Here is a 22,529-nt window from a genome sequence, read left to right as displayed (position 1 = left end):
AGTGGGGGATAATGATGAGAGTAGTAGTCTGCTCCCGATGTCTACACCTGTATAAATAAGAATAAAATAAAAAAATCCATATTCTCACCTGTCCTAAGTGTCCCATGCTGTTATCCATGTGACCGCTCAGCAGTAGAGCCGGGGATAATGACTCCTGATACCACATTTCCCCAGCTTTGTAAGCACTAACAATACTTGTTTAGCTCCCATATCACTACATAGACACAATCTGTTCTGAGCAAACATCCATGTGACCGTCCGCTCCTCGAACCGGTATGTTTAGCTTTCTTTTGCTTCTCTATGAGAACATTCGATCATTAGTTACTAAGGTAGCAGTCCCAAACAATTCATAGAGCAAGGCAGCTCTGAAGAGCATGACAATATAGGACTCTGGTCACAGACAAGATATTTCTACATTCCGTGTGAAGATTTCATGGTGAATAGAATTTTATTTTTATTCATATTAAGTAACATAGAAATGTATTGATCTTAATAATGTAATTTTTAAGTATACAATAAGTATGTGGCATAAAAGAACTCTCATCAGACATTAATACTGCTTGTGTTTCATGTTATTGATGACAGCATTAAAGTGGTTTTAAGTTATATGCTGTAGCTAAAAAGAATCAAATATCTAATCTATGGGAAGAGTTATGTACACCAGCTCCACATAACAGCAGCCATTTGTCAACAGTTGAACCACAGCAATATTTTATCCACATTGATGTCACGCGATAGTATTGTCCAATGACTTTAGCACTGTACGTGATGGCAATATAGATGACTGAAATGTCACTTTAGTGGCATAAATACTGTATGCTATACTGTGTAGCTGCACTGTCACTATATATATTCAGTAATATATATACACTGCTCAAAAAAATAAAGGGAACACTTAAACAACAGAATATAACTCCAAGTGAATCAAACTTCTGTGAAATCAAACTGTCCACTTAGGAAGCAACACTGACAATCAATTTCACATGCTGTTGTGCAAATGGAATAGACAATAGATGGAAATTATTGGCAATTATCAAGACACCCTCAATAAAGGAGTGGTTCTGCAGGTGGGGACCACAGACCACATCTCAGTACCAATGCTTTCTGGCTGATATTTTGGTCACTTTTGAATGTTGGTTGTGCTTTCACACTCGTGGTAGCATGAGACAGACTCTACAACCCACAGAAGTTGCTCAGATAGTGCAGCTCATCCAGGATGGCACATCAATGCGAGCAACAACCCAGCAGCAGGACCGCTACCTCCGCCTTTGTGCAAGGAGGAACAGGAGGAGCACAGCCAGAGCACTGCAAAATGACCTCCAGCAGGCCACAAATGTGCATGTGTCTGCACAAACGGTTAGAAACCGACTCCATGAGGGTGGTATGAGGGCCCGACGTCCACAAATGGGGGTTTTGCTCACAGCCTAACACCATGCAGGACGCTTGGCATTTGCCACAGAACACCAGGATTGGCAAAGTCGCCACTGGCGCCCTGTGCTCTTCACAGATGAAAGCAGGTTCACACTGAGCACATGTGACAGATGTGACAGAGTCTGGAGACACCGTGGAGAGCGATCTGCTGCCTGCAACATCCTTCAGCATGACCGGTTTGGCAGTGGGTCAGTAGTGGTGTGGGGTGGCATTTCTTTGGAGGGCCGCACAGCTCTCTATGTGCTCGCCAGAGGTAGCCTGACTGCCATTAGGTACCGAGATGAGATCCTCAGACCCCTTGTGAGACCATATGCTGGTGCGGTTGGTCCTGGGTTCCTCCTAATGCAGGACAATGCCAGACCTCATGTGGCTGGAGTGTGTCAGCAATTCCTGCAAGATGAAGGCATTGAAGCTATGGACTGGCCCACCCATTCCCCAGACCTAAATCCGATTGAGGACATCTGGGACATCATGTCTCGCTCCATCCACCAACGTCACGTTGCACCACAGACTGTCCAGGAGTTGGCGGATGCTTTAGTCCGGGTCTGGGAGGAGATCCCACAGGAGACCATCAGCAACCTCATCAGGAGCATGCCCAGGCATTGTAGGGAGTTCATACAGGCAAGTGGAGGCCACACACAATACTGAGCCTCATTTTGACTTGTTTTAAGGACATTACATCAAAGTTGGATCAGCCTGTAGTGTGTTTTTCCACTTTAATTTTGGGGGTGACTCCAAATCCAGGCCTCCATTGGTTAATAAATTTGATTTCCATTGATGATTTTTGTGTGATTTTGTTGTCAGCACATTCAACTTTGTAAAGAGCAAAGTATTCAATGAGAATAGTTCATTCATTCAGATCTAGGATGTGTTCTTTGAGTGTTCCCTTTATTTTTTTGAGCAGTGTATATATAGATATGTATATATATATATATATATATATATATATATATATATATACAGTATATATATATATATATATATATACTGTATATATATACAGTTGAAACCAGAAGTTTACATACACTATATAAAAATATACATATGCATGTTTTTCTCAATATCTGACATAAAATCAGAATAAACCTTTCCCGTTTTAAGTCAGTTAGGATTACCATAATTTTTAATATTTGCCAAATGCCAGAATAATGCGAGAGAGAGAGAATGTTTTAAGGCATTTTTATTACTTACTGCAATGTCAAAAAGTTTATATACATTTCATTAGTATTTGGTACCATTGCCCTTAAACTGAATGACTTGGGTCAAACGTTTGGGATATCCTTCCACAAGCTTCTCACAATAGTTTGTCGGAATTTGGGCCCATTCCTCCTGACAAAACTGGTGCAACTGATCCAGGTTTGTAGGTCGTCTTGCTCGCACCTGCCTTTTCAGCTTTTTCCATAAATTTTCAATTGGATTGACTTCAGGGCTTTGCGATGGCCACTCCAAAAACATTGACTTTGTTATCCTTAAGCCACTTTGTTACCATTTTGGCAGTATGCTTTGGGTCATTGTCCATTTGAAAGACCCATTTCCACCCAAGCTTTAACTTCCTGGCTGATTTCTTGAGATGTTGCTTCAGTATTGCCACATAATCTTCTTTTCTCATGATGCCATCTATTTTGTGAAGTGCCCCAGTCCCTCCTGCAGCAAAACAACCCCACAACATGATGCTGCCACACCTGTGTTTCACAGTTGGGATGGTGTTCTTAGGTTTCCAAGCTTCTCCCTTTTTCTTCCAAACGTAACGATAGTCATTATGCCCAAAAAGTTCAATTTTAGTTTCATCAAACCACAGGACATGTCTCCAAAAATTAAGGTCTTTGTTCCTATGTGCATTTGCAAACATTAATACGTCTTTTTATGTTTCTTTTGAAGTATTTGCTACTTCCAGGCAGAGTGGCCTTTCAGCCCATGTTGATACAGTACTCTTTTCACTGTGGATATTGACACAATCTCACCAGCTTCTGCCATTATGTTCACGAGGTCTTTTGCTTTTGTCCTTGGGTTGATATTAGTGTTGAGCCACCCCCATAGTGTTCGGGTTCGGTTCGGTTCGTCGAACACCGGGATGTTCGAGGAACTGTTCGTCGAACTGTTCGTCGAACACCTTAGAACACCATCGAACACCGTTAAAACCAATGGCAGGCAAACAAAAACACATAGGAACACATAGAAAACACCTTCAAAGGTGTCCAAAAGCTGACAAACTGCTCAGAAGACGCTTTCTTTAAAAAAGCCGGCCGGCAATTCAGCAGCGGCATACACCGGTACCCGACAATTTAGACATGAAGGAATAGAGCATCACACATAGATTAGATAGATAGAAACATGTCAGTCACATATATATGAAGTACAGTGACAGTGTTGCTTACTGTACTTGTCATTTAGTGTAAAGGATTTATTAAAAAATATAATAGTGTTTTCGTGCACCGTCTCTTTAAAAAAGCCGGCCGGCAATTCAGCAGCGGTACCCGACAATTTATAACAGACAGAATAGAGCTTCACACATAGATTAGATAGATAGAAACATGTCAGTCACATATATATGAAGTACAGTGACAGTGTTGCTTACTGTACTTGTCATTTACTGCAAAGAATTTATTTAAAAAAATAATAGTGTTTTCATGCACCGTCTCTTTAAAAAAGCCGGCTGGCAATTCAGCATCTGTACCCGACAATTTAGAATAGAAGGAATAGAGAATCACACATAGATTAGATAGATAGAAACATGTCAGCCACATATATACGAAGTACAGTGACAGTGTTGCTTACTGTACTTGTCATTTAGTGTAAAGGATTTATTAAAAAATATAATAGTGTTTTCGTGCACCGTCTCTTTAAAAAAGCCGGCCGGCAATTCAGCAGCGGTACCCGACAATTTATAACAGACAGAATAGAGCTTCACACATAGATTAGATAGATAGAAATATGTCAGTCACATATATATGAAGTACAGTGACAGTGTTGCTTACTGTACTTGTCATTTACTGCAAAGGATTTATTAAAAAAAATAATAGTGTTTTCATGCACCGTCTCTTTAAAAAAGCCGGCCGGCAATTCAGCATCTGTACCCGACAATTTATAACAGACAGAATAGAGCTTCACACATAGATTAGATAGATAGAAACATGTCAGTCACATATATAATAAGTACAGTGACAGTGTTGGTTACTGTACTTGTCATTTAGTATTAAAATAAAGGATTTATTATTAAAAAAAATTGGCGTGGGGTTCCCCGTAATTTTAGTCTCTAGCGGAGGTTAAGCAGACAGCTGGGGCAGATGTTTGAAGCCTGGGAAGGGGGTAATACCCACGGAGCTTCCCAGGCTACTAATATCAGCCCCCAGCTGAATACCTAGCCTTTACTAGCTATTAAAATGGAGGACCCCCCCAAAAAAATGACGTGGGGTCCCCCCTAATTTAATAGCTAGCAAAGGCTAGGCAGACAGCTGGGGGCTGATATTAATAGCCCAGGAAGGGAGCCATGAATATTGGCCCCCTCCCAGGCTAGAAACACCAGCCCTCAGCCGCCCCAGAAATGGCGCTTCCATAGGATGCGCCAATTCTGGCACTTAGCCTCGCTCTTCCACGCTGCCCTGGTGCGGTGGCAGGGGGTAATAGGGTTGGGGTTGATGTCAGCTTATAATGCCAGCTGACATCAAGCCCAGGTTAGTAATGGAGAGGCGTCTATAAGACACCCCCATTACTAACCCCATAGTCAAAGTTAAAAAAAAAACACAAACACCCAGAATAAAGTCCTTTAATTGAAATAAAAACACAATTCTTTATTGTTCTAAATTAAACCATACTTACCATCACGCCCATTCCAGCTGAAGCCAACGATCTCCTGCAATAAAAGAAAAATAATAAAGCAACCTCATCCTTACCTTTCCATGGTTCCCAGGACAGCTCCAGCTCTGCTACATCGAGATGACAGGCTGGACCGCAGCAGAACGCTGCCATCCAGCTTGCCATGCCGCACACACTGAGAAGCGCAGGCATGCTTGCGCTCCTCAGTGTCTGACTGTGACGGCATCCAGATGAGCCGACAATGAACTCGGCTCACCTCATGTACGTCACTGACAGCGTGGGAAAATTCTCCTGCACTCAGCGCTTCAGCGTGAGAATTTTCCCACGCTGTCAGTGACGTGCATGAGGTGAGCCGAGTTCATTGGACATGACCTCGGCTCATCTGGATGCCGTCACAGCCAGACACTGAGTAGCGCAAGCATGCCTGCACTTCTCAGTGTCTGCGGGATGACAGGCTGGATGGCAGCGTTCTGCTGCGGTCCAGCCTGTCATCTCGATGTAGCAGAGCTGAAGCTGTCGTGGGAGCCATGGAAAGGTAAGGATGATGTTGCTTTATTATTTTACTTTTATTGCAGGAGATCATTGGCTTCAGCTGGAATGGGCGTGGCGGTAAGTATGGTTTAATTTAGAACAATAAAGAATTGTGTGTTTATTTCAATTAAAGGACTTTTTTCTGGGTGTTTGTGTTTTTTTTAAATACTTTACTAGAAATTCATGGTGGTCATGTCTAATATTGGCGTGACCCCATGAATTTCGGGCTTAGGGCCAGCTGATAATTCCAAGCTGGCCTTAACCCCTTTATTACCCAGTGAGCCACCGCACCAGGGCCCTGGATGAGTTGGGTACAGCGCCAGAAGATGGCGCTTCTATGAACGCGCCATTTTCCGGGGCGGCTGCGGACTGCAATTTGCAGCGGGTGGGGCCCAGAAAGCTTGGGCCTCCCTGCGCTGCAGATTCCAGCCCCCAGCTGCCTAGTTGTACCTGGCTGGACACAAAAATAGGGCGAAGCTCCACGTATTTTTTTTTTAAATTCATGAAATTCATGGAATAATTAAGAAAAAAAGGGCTTCCCTATATTGTTGTGTCCGGCTAGGTACAAATAGGCAGCTGGTGGTTGGGAGCAGCCCGTTCCTGCCTGCTGTACCTGACTGGACACAAATATAGGGCGAAGCCCCACATCAATTTTTTTTTCATTATTTCATGAATTTCCTGAAATAATTTAAAAAAAATTGACGTGGGGCTTCGCCCTATATTTGTGTCCAGTCAGGTACAGCAGGCAGGAACGGGCTGCCCCCAACCACCAGCTGCCTATTTGTACCTGGCCAGACACAACAATATAGGGAAGCCCTTTTTTAAAAAAATTATTTCATGAAATAATTAAAAAAAAATTGACGTGGGGCTTCGCACTATATTTGTGTCCAGCCAGGTACAGCAGGCAGGGACGGGCTGCCCCCAACCACCAGCTGCCTATTTGTACCTGGTTGGACACAACAATATAGGGAAGCCCTTTTTTTCTTAATTATTCCATGAATTTCATGAAATAATTTAAAAAAAAAATGCGTGGGGCTTCGCCTTATTTTTGTGCCCAGCCAGGTACAACTAGGCAGCTGGGGGCTGGAATCTGCAGCGCAGGGAGGCCCAAGCTTTCTGGACCCCACCCGCTGCATATTGCAGTCCGCAGCCGCCCCGGAAAATGGCGCGTTCATAGAAGCGCCATCTTCTGGCGCTGTACCCAACTCATCCAGGGCCCTGGTGCGGTGGCTCACTGGGTAATAAAGGGGTTAAGGCCAGCTTGGCATTATCAGCTGGCCCTAAGCCCGAAATTCATGGGGTCACGCCAATATTAGACATGACCACCATGAATTTCTAGTAAAGTATTTAAAAAAACACAACACCCAGAATAAAGTCCTTTAATTGAAATAAACACACAATTCTTTATTGTTCTAAATTAAACCATACTTACCGTCACGCCCATTCCAGCTGAAGCCAATGTCTTCTGCAATAAAAGAAAAATAATAAAGCAACCTCATCCTTACCTTTCCATGGTTCCCACTACAGCTTCAGCTCTGCTACATCGAGATAACAGGCTGGACCGCAGCAGAACGCTGCCATCCAGCCTGTCATCCCGCGGACACTCAGAAGCGCAGGCATGCTTGCGCTCCTCAGTGTCTCGCTGTGACGGCATAAAGATGAGACAAGCTCATGTCCAATGAACTCGGCGCACCTCATGCACGTCACTGACAGCGTGGGAGAATTCTCCTGCACTCAGCACTTCAGCGTGAAAATTCTCCCACGCTGTCAGTGACGTACATGAGGTCAGCTGAGTTCATTGGACATGAATGAGCTCACCTCATGCACGTCACTGACAGCGTGGGAAAATTCTCACGCTGAAGCGCTGAGTGCAGGAGAATTTTCCCACGCTGTCAGTGACGTGCATGAGGTGAGCTCATTCATGTCCAATGATCTCAGCTCACCTCATGCACGTCACTGACAGCGTGGGAAAATTCTCCTGCACTCAGCGCTACAGCGTGAGAATTCTCCCACGCTGTCAGTGACGTGCATGAGGTGAGCTCATTCATGTCCAATGAACTCAGCTGACCTCATGCACGTCACTGACAGCGTGGGAGAATTCTCACGCTGAAGTGCTGAGTGCAGGAGAATTCTCCCACGCTGTCAGTGACGTGCATGAGGTGCGCCGAGTTCATTGGACATGAACTCGTCTCATCTTTATGCCGTCACAGCCAGACACTGCAGAGCGCAAGCATGCCTGCGCTTCTCAGTGTCTGCGGGATGACAGGCTGGATGGCAGCGTTCTGCTGCGGTCCAGCCTGTTATCTCGATGTAGCAGAGCTGAAGCTGTCCTGGGAACCATGGAAAGGTAAGGATGAGGTTGCTTTATTATTTTTCTTTTATTGCAGGAGATCGTTGGCTTCAGCTGGAATGGGCGTGACGGTAAGTATGGTTTAATTTAGAACAATAAAGGAATGTGTCTTTATTTCAATTAAAGGACTTTATTCTGGGTGTTTGTGTGTTCTTTTAACTTTGACTATGGGGTTAGTAATGGGGGTGTCTTATAGACGCCTCTCCATTACTAACCTGGGCTTGATGTCAGCTGGCATTATAAGCTGACATCAACCCCAACCCTATTACCCCCTGCCACCGCACCAGGGCAGCGTGGAAGAGCGAGGCTAAGTGCCAGAATTGGCGCATCCTATGGATGCGCCATTTCTGGGGCGGCTGACGGCTGGTGTTTCTAGCCTGGGAGGGGGCCAATATTCATGGTTCCCTTCCTGGGCTATTAATATCAGCCCCCAGCTGTCTGCCTAGCCTTTGCTAGCTATTAAATTAGGGGGGACCCCACGTCATTTTTTTGGGGGGTCCCCCATTTTAATAGCTAGTAAAGGCTAGGTATTCAGCTGGGGGCTGATATTAGTAGTCTGGGAAGCTCCGTGGGTATTACCCCCTTCCCAGGCTTCAAACATCTGCCCCAGCTGTCTGCTTAACCTCCGCTAGAGACTAAAATTACGGGGAACCCCACGCCAATTTTTTTTAATAATAAATCCTTTATTTTAATACTAAATGACAAGTACAGTAACCAACACTGTCACTGTACTTATTATATATGTGACTGACATGTTTCTATCTATCTAATCTATGTGTGAAGCTCTATTCTGTCTGTTATAAATTGTCGGGTACAGATGCTGAATTGCCGGCCGGCTTTTTTAAAGAGACGGTGCATGAAAACACTATTATTTTTTTTAATAAATCCTTTGCAGTAAATGACAAGTACAGTAAGCAACACTGTCACAGTACTTCATATATATGTGACTGACATGTTTCTATCTATCTAATCTATGTGTGAAGCTCTATTCTGTCTGTTATAAATTGTCGGGTACCGCTGCTGAATTGCCGGCCGGCTTTTTTAAAGAGACGGTGCACGAAAACACTATTATATTTTTTAATAAATCCTTTACGCTAAATGACAAGTACAGTAAGCAGCACTTTCACTGTACTTCGTATATATGTGGCTGACATGTTTCTATCTATCTAATCTATGTGTGATTTTCTATTCCTTCTATTCTAAATTGTCGGGTACAGATGCTGAATTGCCGGCCGGCTTTTTTAAAGAGACGGTGCATGAAAACACTATTATTTTTTTTGATAAATCCTTTACACTAAATAACAAGTACAGCAAGCAACACTGTCACTGTGCTTCTTATATGTGTGACTGACATGTTTCTATCTATCTAATCTATGTGTGATTCTCTATTCCTTCTATTCTAAATTGTCGGGTACAGATGCTGAATTGCCGGCCGGCTTTTTTAAAGAGACGGTGCATGAAAACACTATTATATTTTTGGATAAATCCTTTACACTAAATGACAAGTACAGTAAGCAGCACTTTCACTGTACTTCGTATATATGTGGCTGACATGTTTATATCTATCTAATCTATGTGTGAAGCTCTATTCTTTCGGTTCTAAATTGTCGGGTACCGGTGTATGCCGCTGCTGAATTGCCGGCTTTTCATGTTTCACTGTGAGCACTGTTCCCATCGATTTGGGCAATCACTGTAATGCCACAACCACCATGGCTGTGGCATTACAGTGAGTGGCAGACAATCCCTGCATGATTGGTGCTCTAAATAGCACCAGACATGCAGGACACGCTTTTGGTGCACGAACAGTTATCGAACATAACCTCGAACAGCCGAATTTTTTGCAAATCGTTCGGGTTCGTCGAACAACTCGAACACCGCCCAAAACAGCTCGAATTTGAGATTGGCGAACAGTTCTAGTCGAACACCGCTCATCTCTAGTTGATATACACATGTTGGACCAAAGCACTTTCATCTCTGGGACACAGAACCCATCTCCTTCCTGAGTGGTATGATGGCTGGACATTCCCATCTTGTTTATACTTGCGTTTAATTGTTTGTACAGATAAACGAGGCACCTTCAAGTATCTTAAAATTGTACCCAAGGAAGAGCCAGACTTGTGCAAGTCCACAATTCTCTTCCTGATATCTTGGCTGATTAATTTAGACTTTCCCATGATGCTACACAAAGAAGCATTGTGTTTCAGGTGTGCATTAAAATACATCCACAAGTGTGTCTCTAATTAACTCAGATGTTGCCAAAATACCTATCGGCAACTTCCAAACACATGACATCATCATATTAGCAGTCCAGAATTGTTTAAAGGCATAGTAATCTTAGTGCATGTAAACTTTTGACTTTTCAGTAAGTAATAAAAATGCCTTAAAACAATCTCTCTCTCATTATTATGGCATTTGGCAAATATTAAAAACTAGCTGTACTACCCGGCTTCGCCCAGGTTAATAACTGCTGTTAGCAAAATAGAATGTGTTAACAAAAATTTATTCTCCACACAAAAACCACAAAACAAATAGATAGAAATGTAATTATTAAAAGCCAAAAAATAAGCTAATAGAAGCATTTCACAACATATATTTCAACACCAGAGATATTCCACACAGATTTAACTAAATTGGCCAAGTAATGTGAAGTAATCTTCTACTCCTTATTTGAGAGCCTTTTGATAAATGACATTCTTAGTTCTTCCTTCAGGTGCAAACACGAACAGATTTTTGGCTGTTCCAACTCTTGAACAGGCCACATAAAGTTGACCATGAGAAAAGCAAGGAGATTGTAAATCGATTCCAACTACTTTCAAGGACTGTCCCTGAGCCTTGTTGATGGACATAGCAAATGCCAGTCGAACAGGAAACTGGAGGTGTTTAAAATCAAAAGGCAAATCAGATGAAATGAGAGGAATTGTTGGAATGAAAACATCTTCTCCTGTGGCACATCCTGTCAAAATAGTTGCCTCAATTACATGTGGAAACAGGTTCTTAATCAAGAGTCTTGTTCCATTACACAGCTTTGGTGGATCCAAATTTCTCAATAGCAGAATAGGTGCTCCACTGACTTGTAGGTTGTGCACACACCTGGAAGGAGATTTAGAATTTGAAGATTGATCTTGTTGACACTGTCATTTTTGGAAGCTAGAATAGCCCTTTCACACAGCCAGCCATAATTTTTGAAGTGGAGTTGAATGTTTGGAAAAACCTTTGCTTTCAACTCCTCAATGGAAGTCACAATGCAACAAAAGTTGCTGCCTCGCTTCCCTCTCCTCAGAAAGTTCATTGGCCCCTGAGGAAGCAGCTCTTGTTCTCTTGTCTGCAAGCCTTGCTTCCCTCTGCTCAAAAAGTTCATTGGCTCTTGAGGAAGCAGCTGCTGTTCTCATGTGTGTCAGCCTTGTTTCTCGGTCTTCACATTTTTCATTGGCCCGTAATGCAGCTTTTCTTTTCGCATCATTGACATTCGTGCCATGAAATTCCTTTTCTTATGAGGCATTATTGTGGTAAAAATAGTCTGTAACTGGCAGTTTCTATATCCTCTCACATAGAAGTAATGTGACTGACATCAGCCTTTCCACCAACACACCCTAACTGACATCTTATTACCTTACACAAGCTTTGTTATACTGAGAATGTCCTTTGTTGCCTATATTAACCAATCACAGCTCAGATTAACTAACTGTAGCAAAATAGAAGCTGAGCTGTGATTGGTTGCTATTGGCAGCCTGATAAATCTTTGTGAGATGAGTTTTGTGTGCTGAGGGTGGTATATGTGTTCAAGCACATGGTAGTGTGTGGCGCATTTTGTGTGTGTGTTCATATCCCCGTGTGTGGTGAGTATGAGTATCCCATGTCGGGGCCCCACCTTAGCAACTGTACGGTATATACTCTTTGGTGCCATCGCTCTCATTCTTTAATTCTCCCTTGTTCACATGTGGCAGCTGTCAATTTGCCTCCAACACTTTTCCTTTCACTTTTTCCCCATTATGTAGATAGGGGCAAAAATTTTGGTGAATTGGAACACGTGGGGTTAAAATTTCGCCTCACAACATAGCCTATGACGCTCTCGGGGTCCAGACGTGTGACTGTGCAAAATTTTGTGGCTGTAGCTGCGACGGTGCAGATGCCAATCCCGGACATACACACATACATACAGTACATACATACACACATACATACATACACACACACACATTCAGCTTTATATATTAGATTATGGTAATCCTTATTGACCTAAAACGAGAAAGGTTTATTCTGATTTCATGTCAGATATTGAGAAAAACATGCATATGTGTCTTTTTATATAGTGTATGGAAACTTCTGGTTTCAACTGTATATATATATATATATATATATATATATATATATATATATATATATATATATATTTACACTCCTCAACATTAAAATTGCAACACTGCAATGGAAATTACAAGATCAATAGACATGTTAATGATATACAGACGATGAAAAAATGGAAACACAATTTTATCAATCTATTCAGTTTTATGAGCGACAGCCACAGAAAGACACACACTTCAACACCTTGGCTGCTATGAATGAAACTATTAATGATTGTCTAAGGAATGTTCTGGCATGCTGAATGCACTTCGGCACATAAATCAACCAGATTCGCTGCTGGCAGCTCCTTTTACAATTGCCGATCACTGATGTGCTTGATGAGAGACAAGTCAGAAAATACTGCAAGCCATAGTAGCACATTTAAGCCATGCAGGCTACTCACAGTAGCATAAACCACATGCCACCTACCACTGTCGTGTTGAAAAACAGCTCCTGAGACATTTTGGAGTAAATGGCCATATTGCTGGTTCTATGACCAATTCAATGTAATGGGAAACTGTGAGTGTACCTGGGAACAAGACTAGAGGAAAGTAGTGTGAGTAGGATTGGTGTGATGTTCCCACGTGAAGGCCTCTTCATGGCTGGATGTCTCGCTCGTAGCCCAATGTAATGCAAACACCTTCTAATACTGTAGTTTGTGTGGAGACTGTTTGACATCTTAGGCTTGGTAAGTGATATCCAATTTCACTTACAGTACAGACTGGATCATAACGTACCATTCTTCTAATCTGACAATCAGTCCATGCAGAAATTTGCCTCTGTGCACCTCCTGCTGTCATTCCAGTTCATCATTGTTCTCCTAACCACTGGGACACACAACGTTTAACACTGCTGACATCTTGGCCTATGTGCAATGCGATCTCCTGGAGTGATAAACCAAGGTTTCTCATTTAAAGGATTCTGTCCCTCTAATTTGCAACAAGTGGTGATAACTGGCACTTTGATGAACAGGAGGCACCACACAATCATCCCACAAGATTTGATCTGATTTTTATGTAGCTAAAACAAATTTGCTTTCAATTTGACTTTTATGCTTCTCCCACATTCCACAGATTGGATCTAAGTGCTTGAAAATGTGATCATTTGTAGATTTTAGTGATACCTCATACTTCCTTGATTTGCATAAACCTCCAACTTGTCCTTCTTGGTGTTGCATTTTCAATGTTGAAGAGTGTATATACAGTTTGTATGTGTATACACAAACGCTGTTGCTCTGACAGCGTTTGACAGCTGGAGAGGTGGCAATGACTTGGAAGAACATTCATTCAACTTGAAATATTGTTTGGAGGGGAGTGATTTCTCTAAGCCTCCATAAGCTCCTTTTTGGAAGCTCTCTTATCCTACTGCCATGATTGATGCCAAGAAATTTAGTTATATATCTTCTGTGTAGACTAGGTTCTGTTGACCAATCAATAGCTGGGGTCAGTCACTTGGCAAATGGCAGAAAAGGTCTGGTGGCTAATAGGAAAACATAATACCCTATTAAAAACTCCATGAAGCCCCTTGTTCTTTTCCAGTTATTGCACTATTCTTGCTTCTACTACTGCACTTCATTCTGATTGAACTTCTTTATTCTGACCTGGCTCTTGAACTCATAACTCTGTTGATAATACTCATAACTCTGTTGCTATCTGCAGACCAGACATAACCTCAAGAGAAATGTGCTGTCTTCCAGGAGCAAAAATTAAAGATGTGTCTGACAGGATATCAAGACTCTTCAGACCTACAGATCACTACCCATTCCTGCTAATACATGTGGGGACAAATGACACCGCAAGAAAGGACCTGGAAACCATCTGCAGTGACTTTGAAGACTTAGGCAAGAAAGTGAAAGAATTGGGAGCGCAGGTGGTCTTCTCATCCATCCTCCTAGTGGATGGCCATGGAACAATGAGGTGGAATAAGATTCTACAGGTGAACAACTGGCTACGTCGATGGTGCCGTCAACAAGGATTTGGATTTCTGGATCACGGAATGAATTACCTATACGATGGACTACTTGCTAGAGATGGGGTGCACCTTACGAAGACTGGAAAACATGTATTTGGAAGTCGCCTTGCTACACTCATCAGAAGAGCTTTAAACTAGAACAATGTGGGAAGGGAGGCAAAAGGCCAGAAAAAGCCATACAGCTGACAAATACTATTGAGATCTCTGCTACTGGAAGTGGAAAAGAAGAACAAAGACAAAACAATTTAAATAATAAAAATATGGGAGGAAGAGAAACCAATCACAAACTAAAATGTTTTTACACAAATGCACAAAGCATGGGCAACAAACAAGGAGAATTGGAACTACTAATGCAGGAAAAGGAATATGATGTCATTGGAATCACTGAAACTTGGTGGGACGATACACATGATTGGAAAAAAAGGCTAAAAGGATACAACTTATTTGCCAGAAACAGACTTGATAAAAGAGGAGGAGGTGTCGCATTGTATGTTAGAAAAGCGTATATCTGCACAGAGACTGAAGCTTCAGAGACTGGGAGTTCTGTGGAAACTGTTTGGGTAAGAATACAAGGAGAGAACAACGGAAAGGACACCATTGTAGGCATTTACTACAGGCCACCTGGGCAAGCTGAAGATATGGATGAACTCTTTATGTATCAAATGACCAAGTTCTCCAAAAAATATGACGTAGTGGTCATGGGAGATTTCAACTATCCAGACATTTGTTGGGAATCTCTCTCAAGTAAAACTAACAGGTCAAGCAAATTCTTATCCTCTCTTGCTGACAACTTTATCTTCCAAAAGGTAGGGGAGAAAACAAGGGGATCTGCTACTTTGGATCTAATCCTTATAAACAGGGAGGAAATGGTTGAGGAGGTAAAGGTGGCTGGGACCCTAGGAGGCAGCGATCATGCTATTATAGAATTTTGGATAACTAGAGGAGGAAGACATGTGAAGACTCAAACTTCAAGGTTAGATTATAGAAAGGCAGATTTTAAGAGACTCAGAAAGAGAATAGGAGGGATCCAATGGCTGGATGTCCTTAAGGACAAAAATGTCCAGGAAGGATGGGAAATTTTTAAAAATGAGATTCTCAAAGCACAATCGTTAACAATCCCGAAAAGTAGGAAGAATGGGAAGCATTTAAGGAAACCAGGATGGATGAACACAGAACTTAAACACATGCTAAAAAGAAAGAAAGAAATGTTTATTAAATGGAAAGAGGGAGGCATATCTAAAGAAGATTATAATGCAGTCTGCAGATCCTGCAGGGCACGTATCAGGTTAGCTAAAGCTGACAATGAATTAAGGCTTGCAAGAGATGTCAAAAGCAATAAAAAAGGATTTTGGGGGTATGTCAAAAGTAAAAGAAAAGTCAAAGATGCTATAGGATTTTTACAGGATGAAAATGGAGAAATGGTAAGAGAGGATGTTGAGAAGGCCGAACTTTTTAATTCCTATTTTGCATCTGTTTTCTCTCAGAAAGAAAATGTAACATCAACTGATCTTCACTGTCCTTTTAAAGGAATAGAGGAATCCAAGTTATCTGTAAACAGAAAGATTGTGAGGGAATATTTAGCTAACATAAATGAGTTCAAGTCTCCAGGTCCAGATGAATTACACCCCAGAGTACTGAAGGAGATCGTAGAAGAGATTTTAGAACCACTCTCCATAATCTTTGAAAATTCTTGGAGAACAGGAGAAGTCCCAGAAGACTGGAGAAGAGCAAATGTTGTTCCTATCTTCAAAAAGGGGAAGAAGGTGGACCCAGGGAACTATAGGCCGGTGAGTCTGACTTCTATACCAGGAAAGATCTTTGAACAAATTATTAAACAACATGTATGTAAGTACATGGATAAGAATGAAGTGATTAACCAGAGTCAGCATGGGTTTGTAACTAACAAGTCATGTCAGACTAACTTAATTTCCTTCTATGACAGAATCACTGACTGGGTGGATCAGGGAAATGCTGTAGATATAGTATATCTTGACTTCAGCAAAGCATTTGACAAAGTATCTCACGCCATCCTTATTGAAAAAATGACCAAGTATGCAACGGACCAGGCAACTGTTAGGTGGATTCATAACTGGCTTAGTGATCGGACTCAAAGGGTGGTTGTAAATGACTTCACATCCAGCTGGATGAATGTCTCAAGTGGGGTTCCACAGGGCTCCGTCCTGGGACCTGTATTGTTCAACATCTTTATCAATGATTTAGATGAAGGAATTGAGGGTAAGCTGATTAAATTTGCTGATGACACAAAGCTAGGAGGGATAGCTAATACTAGAGAAGAGAGAGAGAGGATTCAAAAAGACCTAAATAAACTGGAGCAGTGGGCAGCAACCAACAGAATGGTTTTTAACAGGGAAAATGCAAAGTACTACATCTGGGCAATAAAAATGAAAAAAGCACATACAGAATGGGAGGAATAGAGCTAAGCAACAGTACATGTGAAAAAGACTTAGGTATACTAATAGATCATAGACTGAACATGAGTCAACAGTGTGATGCAGCAGCAAAAAAGGCAAATACAATTCTGGGATGTATTAACAGAGGCATACAGTCTAGATCACGTGAAGTCATTATCGGTCTTTACTCCTCTTTGGTCAGACCTCATCTGGAATACTGTGTACAGTTTTGGGCACCACATTTTAAAAAAGACATAGACAAACTGGAGCAAGTTCAGAGAAGAGCGACCAGAATGGTGACTGGTCTGCAAACCATGTCCTATGAGGAACGGTTGCAGGATTTGGGAATGTTAAGCTTGCAAAAAAGAAGACTGAGAGGAGACTTAATAGCTGTCTACAAATATGTCAAGGGCTGTCACATTGTAGAAGGATCCTCTTTATTCTCATTTGCACAAGGAAAGACTAGAAGCAATGGGATGAAACTAAATGGGAGGAGACACAGATTAGATATTAGAAAAAACTTTTTGACAGTTAGGGTGATTAATGAGTGGAACAGGCTGCCACGAGAGGTGGTGAGTTCCCCTTCAATGGACGTCTTCAAACAGAGGCTGGACAGACATCTGTCTGAGATGATCTAGTGAATCCTGCTTTGAGCAGGGGGTTGGACCAGATGACCCAGGAGGTCCCTTCCAACTCTACCATTCTATGATTCTATGATTCTATGATTTACCTCTTACATGTCTTATTGGATTTAACTTTAAACTTTGGCTACTGTTCTTTCTATTGTCTCCTCCTATGTGATACTGACCTAATTTGCTGACAATTTCATCCTCAACTTGCTGAATTATCCTGTAACTACTCCATAGAGGCTACATTGGGGCCTTTGCAGTGAAGGTCACATCCATGAATTGGGGTACAAGCGTGAAAACCAGAGTGTCCATTGGACTTGGTAAATGGATTGGCTTGTGCCAACTCTGTCTGTAAAAGCTCTAAGAGTTGATGGGTCCCTGTAGCAATAGGTAGATGTATGACTTCCAGGCACCCTTGGCATTGCCTGTCTCAGGGGTAAATAAGAGGATCAGGCAGATAAAAATCAATGATATCAAATGCATGTTTAAAATGTTTTCTCTATTTTCTTATCTGCATTTCTTTTGCTTTTTACTCAAGTCATCAAGTAGTCTATATGTCAACGATACATAGACTATTATTCTCATAATGCAATTAAATTTGTCATCTGGAACTTTAGTTTTTATCCTACAAGATATAAACTAAAGCTATGTCTATTTATGGGGACACTTTAATTTAAAGACTTAGAAATGAATGATTAGTCAGAATTATATACTTTACGCCAATGTCATTAGGAGCTAGGAAGCAGGAACCTGTTTTACATCTGCAGTTCACATAGCAGTTTGAAATGAGATTTGTGCAATCCACCAAGCTATTTACAGACTCATCAAAATACTAAAAATCTCTATATATTTTACACATTGTGCTGGGTTAACCAGAGCCAAACTGAACTAGCAGCAAAATGATACATTTGGGATAACCCATAACACAGGAAAAGGCATTAAAAGGCAAATTGAGCTGCAATAAGCTCTTTTAATGCATCACAAGTGCAATAGTGTTTTGTTTTATGTTAATACAAAATTAAATTTAGTCATAAGGGAACAATCTGTTGTCGCTTTTATATTTATTTTTCTTATCAATTATATTACGTTAATTATGCAGCCACTTGTACAGTTTATCTCGCAGCCTCAATCCATGACTCAGTGGTGAATGGCTATGGAATCTTTTTAGAGTTAACACTGTAAAATGCGGTATGTTTATATCAAATATTTAATGAGGCGCTAATGAGCTCCCTGGGTATCTAATATCACAATGGGTTCTGCAGAGTCGGCAGAGTAGAGTTTACACATGTTCCACTTAGGCAGGTCCTCGATATAAGAGGATTTATTTCATGTTTTCAGATGTCATAGATTGGATTACATAATAATAGTTATCAAAGGAGAAGTCAAAGTGTGTTCTCCAGTTGTCAGACAACTCTTATTAAGAATGACATATTGTCCAAAAACCTACCTAGTTTAATAGTGAAAATAAGATTAACTTTCCATAACTACTTCCCTATTTTACATAAGTCAGTTCCTTTGGCTCACCAAGTTTCCAATTATACTAATGATCAATAAGTATAGCTTTGCATAATAATTGATAGTTTCCATGAAGGCTATTTCGCAAGGAAAGGTGAAAATGAAAATATACAATATGTATGGCACAGAATAGAGCAGAAACAGAAAAATATCCTTTTTAAGAAACATACGAATAGTATTTCTTGTAAGTAAAATGGGAATTAGGCCAGACAATGAAACAGAATGGGAGCCCATCTGAGACTGTGTCCAGACTATTTTGCAATCTAAACTCTAGACTTTTCAAACGCATCCTCCAACATGGCCTGATAAAGGCTAAATGATTGTCTTTTGTCCGAAAGTCCTAAAAAAATGAAGTATGGAACATTCCTTACAATGGTATCCTGTAAATAATGTATTCCGTGCAGTTTACATGTTTTTACAATGGGACTCTAAGGGAGGCATCTGTTGGAGCCCCTTTTAAAGTAAATGGTATGTCTGAAGCTTTTCCAAACATAGTCATAACCATTAGTGATGAGCGAGCACTAAAATGCTCGGGTGCTCGTTGCTCGGGTCGAGCAAATTGGAATGCTCGAGTGCTCGACCCGAGCAACGAGCCACATATAAGCCTATGGGAATTACGAGCATTTTTCCTGCGCCCCCCCCCCGGCGGTCTGCAGAGGGCCTAGAAATTGCGGAAATCGATGAGAACAGTGCTCAAAATACATGGGAACAGCATAGGGAAGACCCCTGGAAACATTTCTGACTCCCAGGTCACTGCTGTGAACAATGTTGTCAGAGTTATTATGCCACTTTTACGGACTCACAATAAAACATGCAAAAACAAAACCAAAATGGATTTTCTTGGGAAATATGTTAGAGAACATCCTGACCAGGGTAATGACTTATATATAAGACAAAATAAATAACCAAAAACAAAAATGTTCCTCCGCACCTTGGGCTATGCTTACACGTAGCGTTTTTGATGCGCTTTTGCACTTTTGCATTGCTTTCAACCAAGACAAATGCATTCACTCTGAAATGTCATTTTAACATTTTACAACCTTATCTGGCCATGTGGTGTGTGACACATCATGAGACATATGCATACAGTGCTGAAAAGACATGGGAACAGCATGGGGAGGACTCCTGAAAGCATCTCTGACTCGCAGGTCACTGCCTAAATGTGTGCCCATCATAAGTGATCCTTGGCGCATGCAAAGATGCCTCCCACCATGCACCTGTCGTTGCAGACTTGAAACAATCATCGTCCGTGTCCTTGTCCCACTGCAGCGTTCAGTTATCCCTACCCCATTTCTTGGAATGAAAGCGCAAGTATGCAGCCAGCCACCCACCCACAGGCTGCAATACTATACTGACACATTTTTGGACAGGTGCTTGCACTTGAAATGTGGCCTTTTAGGCGCATGGAGGCAGAAGCTGTCCACAACCTCATGCCGGCGGCGGCCGGGTGTCCATACTCGGTCCCCAGCCGCCACTATTTCTCCCGGTGCCATCTCCGCCTTCCACAAGCACGGGTCTCACAACATTACCCGTGCCCTCCCCAATGGACTTACTGGGAAGGACCGCCTAACCACAAACATGTGGTCAAGTGAATGTGGCCAGGGACGCTATGGAGCCAGTCCACAGCTTTTTTTGCTGAGACGTGTATTTCACCACAGCCATATTCTTTAGCTGTGTGAAAGGACTTGGAAACTGTATCTACTCCAGCAGTCATTTTCCCAGGAAGACCTCTAAAGGTGCTTGCACTTGAAATGTGGCCTTTTAGGCGCATGGGGGCAGAAGCTGTCCACAACCTCATGCCGGCGGCGGCCGGGTGTCCATACTCGGTCCCCAGTCGCCACTATTTCTCCTGGTGTCGTCTCCGCCTTCCACAAGCACGGGTCCCACAACATTACTCGTGTCCTCCCCAATGGACTTAGAGGGAAGGACCGTCTAACCACAAACACGTGGTCAAGTGAATGTGGCCAGGGATGGTACGGAGCCAGTCCACAGCTTTTTTTGCTGAGAGTTGTATTTCACCACAGCCATATTCTTTAGCTTGGCGAAAGACTTGGGAAACTGTATCTACTTCAGCTGTCATTTCTCCCAGGAAGTCCTCTAAAGCTGCTTTCACTTGAAATGTGGCCTTTTAGACTCGAGGAGGCAGAAACTGTCCACAACCTCATGCCGGCAGCGGCCGGGTATCCATACTTGGCCCCCAACCGCCACTATTTCTCCTGGTGTCATCTCCGCCTTCCACAAGCACGGGTCTCACAACATTACCTGTGCCCTACACAATGGACTTACTGGGAAGGACCGCCTAACCACAAACATGTGGTCAAGTGAATGTGGCCAGGGATGGTATGGAGCCAGTCCACAGCATTTTTTGCTGAGAGTTGTATTTCACCACAGCCATATTTTTTAGCTTGGTGAAAGGACTTGAGAAACTGTATCTACTTCAGCTGTCATTTCTCCCTGGAAGTCCTCTAAAGCTGCTTGCACTTGAAATGTGGCCTTTTAGGCTCGTGGAGGCATAAGCTGTCCACAACCTAACTGCCTAGCCACAAACACTATTTCTCCCGGTATCGTCTCCGCCTTCCACAAGCAAGGGTCCCTGAACATTACTGCTGGTACTTTTCTGGAGGAATTTGCTTGCCTCCTACCAGCCTGTAATATTTCCATTGAACTATGGTACGACTCCATGATATTAGCACTGCCCCCACTACCAGTAGCGAAGCCATCCCCAATTTCCTTCTCAGGAATTCTATATGGTAGACTGAGTGGCTGCCCAAATATATTAGTTTCTCACAAAGGAGCTGAAGATAGAGTGGCAGTAGGTGCAAGTTTCTCCAGCCTGTTAGATATTAGAGGGTGAACAGCAGCACATTGGATCAGTGGTTAGCACTGAAGCCTTGCAGCGCTGGGATCCTGGGTTCAAATCCCAGCAAGGACAACATCTGCAAGGATTTTGTATGTTCTCTCCATGTTTGCGTGGGTTTCCACCTCAGTAAAAAAGCAGCCATAGAGTGTCCGGGAACCTTCCCACACACTTTTCTTAGCCAGAACTGCTTCTCGGCAGGGTTGGACAGTCCCACCAGAGAATCCTCGGGTGTGCCCTGGCTTCTCCATCAGGTGAGTTCATGACAGCACAAACTTTGCAGCAGCTATGGGGCTCTTGAACGGGGAAGAAAGGTGAGCCCTCAGAATCAAATACTCTGATGGGCCCAATGTTTTTCAGTTTGAAACTGCTTCTCAGTGGGAGTTGTATTTCATCACAGCCATATTCTTTAGTTCGGTGAAAGTACTGGCACAGAGGGAATCCTTATCTAATCCAGCTGTCATTTCTCCGTCACCAGATTCCGCCCATTGTCACACACGACCATGCCTGGCTGTATGTTCAGCAGTGAGAGCCACAGATCAGGCTGCTGTGTTACAGCTTTCAACAACTCTTGTGGGCGGTTTGTCACCTAAGCATTAAGCATGTTATCTTCAACACAGCCTGTGCCGCTTGGCCAAGGCAGCGCTTTCAGCTTGTGACTGATGTGCTCATTTCGG

General features: G+C 42.4%; 1 protein-coding gene across 5 annotated transcripts in view; it reads left to right on the top strand.

Moving 5' to 3' along the window:
* Nucleotides 1-22,529, top strand: part of LOC141166361 (tetratricopeptide repeat protein 24-like) — a 286,609-nt gene that overhangs the window by 137,621 nt on the left and 126,459 nt on the right. For 3 of the 5 annotated variants that reach the window (XM_073652972.1, XM_073652971.1, XM_073652968.1), the window contains exon 1: nucleotides 309-436. The exons of 1 other annotated variant lie outside the window; for it this stretch is intronic. The gene's annotated coding sequence lies outside the window, so the exon portion shown is untranslated. Of the gene's footprint in view, nucleotides 1-308; nucleotides 437-22,529 lie in introns of those variants that run through there. One more of the 5 variants, XM_073652969.1, reaches the window with a different exon arrangement.

This window comes from Phyllobates terribilis, unplaced genomic scaffold, assembly GCF_046119375.1.
Source record: "Phyllobates terribilis strain yellow unplaced genomic scaffold, ASM4611937v1 Scaffold_11__3_contigs__length_659146591, whole genome shotgun sequence".
Lineage (NCBI taxonomy): Eukaryota > Metazoa > Chordata > Amphibia > Anura > Dendrobatidae > Phyllobates > Phyllobates terribilis.
The sequence above is the reverse complement of the archived record's forward strand: the minus strand, read 5'-3'. Positions and strand labels throughout refer to the sequence as shown.